This window comes from Magnolia sinica, chromosome 10, assembly GCF_029962835.1.
Source record: "Magnolia sinica isolate HGM2019 chromosome 10, MsV1, whole genome shotgun sequence".
Lineage (NCBI taxonomy): Eukaryota > Viridiplantae > Streptophyta > Magnoliopsida > Magnoliales > Magnoliaceae > Magnolia > Magnolia sinica.
In genome coordinates this window covers 60561569-60563594 of record NC_080582.1, presented here as the reverse complement: position 1 = coordinate 60563594, position 2026 = coordinate 60561569, and the positions used below count along the sequence as shown (strand labels likewise).

The window sequence follows — 2026 nt, the reverse complement described above, 5'->3', positions numbered from 1 at the left end:
GACAATGATGAAGGGAAAAAATAAATATCAGCAGTTCCCACCTTCTAGGGACCCTCGCTTAACATCCGGATAGCTCCGACGCATATCTGGATCTGCTTTATCAATTTTGAGATAATACATAAACATGGGCCTGTCCAAATGGCCAGGCCACCCATATTATTGTCCATAAGAAATGGACAGCTTCGTCATGGTCATAACAGTGGTTCCCACTTTCCAGGGAACCTCGCTCAACATCCGGATAGCTCTGACGCACATCCGGATTTACTTTATCAATTTCGAGATAATACATAAACATGGGCTTGTCCAAATGGCTAGGCCACCCATATTGTTGTCCATAGGAAATTGACAGTTTCATCATGGTCATAACAGTGGTTCCCACCTTCTAAGGACCCCCGCTCAACATCCGGATAGCTCCGACACACATCTGGATCTGCTTTATCAATTTCGAGATAATACATAAACACAGGTCTGTCCAAATGGTCAGGCCACCCATATCGCTGTCCATAGGAAATAGACAGCTTCATCATGGTCATAACAACGGTTTCCACCTTCCAGGGACCCCGGCTCAACATCCGAATAGCTCCGACACAAATACAGAAACAAACTAATTACGAACTTACAACAACAAAAGGTACCAGGTCTTTGGTCCAGGGGTGATCCACAACAAAAGGTACCATTTACCATAAACTAAAACCATATATTATCCATACCTTGATTGGACTCACTATAAGGGTAATCTTTCAATGATGGCCCATTGCTTCTGATAATCACTACAGGGGTAAGAAAATTACAAAAAGTAAGACCCATGAGATGACATATGTACAAATAGTGACAAGACTAGCTGGTAATGACAGGAGGCTAAGACATCAAATTATTTATGAAGAACAAGAAAAAAACAAAGATAAAATAAATAATTAAAAACTTTACCATTTCAATATTGAACCTTGTAGTGGCAGCTTTGATCTGTGGGGCTAAAAATACATCAGCCTGCATATAAAAATCTCAAGTTAGTTGGGCCTTTGAGGTCCTCAAATGATAATAGAAGAAGTCAGAAAACTATTGAAATTAACCATCAAGCATTTTAAAAATTCCTCTCATAAAATGAATGAAAAGTACACAACTCCCATTCTCCCTCCTCCTTTACCCGGGCATGGGGCCGACAATGCAAGGAGTTGCATTGGCATAGTTAAAAAGGGGCTTAGGCTCCATTTGGTTTGTGACGACCAAATGGAGTCTAATATGTTTAAATATGGAGTATAAAATTCATTCAAAATTAGAAAAACCAAACCAAACAACATATAGAGTAACTAAAAAAAAACATGTAGACCATCAATATGTTGAACTATAAAGTGCCAAATTAGTTCAAAATTAAGGAAAAAAACAAGTGAAACATCATATAAATTAACTAAAAAAAGCATCCACACCAAGTTCAATTATAGAGTACTAAATTTGTTCAAATTATCGAAATCTCAAAGATTCCTTGCCCCATTGCACAAATGATCCCAGACCGGCCTCTCCAAGTGTAGATGCGAACCCATCTTCTTTCCACAAATGAGTGTCAGGATGTATAATCTTACTCAGGATAATAACAAAAGCTCCCTCCTCTAATGGTTCGCAATGGACAACTGCATTTGGATTAACTTCGTGTACTTGACCACGAGCAACTACATCACTATTTCCTCAACCAATTAAGTCGCATCTCTTACCGATATATATAATATCCGGCTGCATGTACACATATAAAATGGTATTAGTATTGTTATCATTTATAAAATAATTATAAGTTCAATATAGCGGCAAATTTACACTTACATACCGACAATGCCTGAGCAGATCTAGCAATTGTTGGTGATGAGAGGTTTTAAGTAGATTGTGCATGTTGCTGCATCTCCATCCAGGCCTTCCTCTCGGCCAATGATTTCTTTATATCAGATATCTCCTGCACTAGGCTCTCTCTTTCTTTTATCAAATTCTTTACCTTTGAATGGGCAGGGGCTGACATCTTCAGTCCTGTCTTGGTTATTGA

The 2026-nt window shown here is 38.5% G+C and overlaps 1 long non-coding RNA gene across 1 annotated transcript; it reads right to left on the bottom strand.

The window, feature by feature from the left end:
* Nucleotides 1–729: 729 nt before the first annotated feature.
* Nucleotides 730–1664, bottom strand: LOC131257494 (uncharacterized). The gene is made up of 3 exons (XR_009177455.1): nt 1117–1664; nt 928–987; nt 730–770 (listed from the first exon to the last, which is right to left on the bottom strand). It is a non-coding gene; the product is annotated as an uncharacterized LOC131257494 (long non-coding RNA).
* Between the last annotated feature and the right edge of the window lie 362 nt (nt 1665–2026).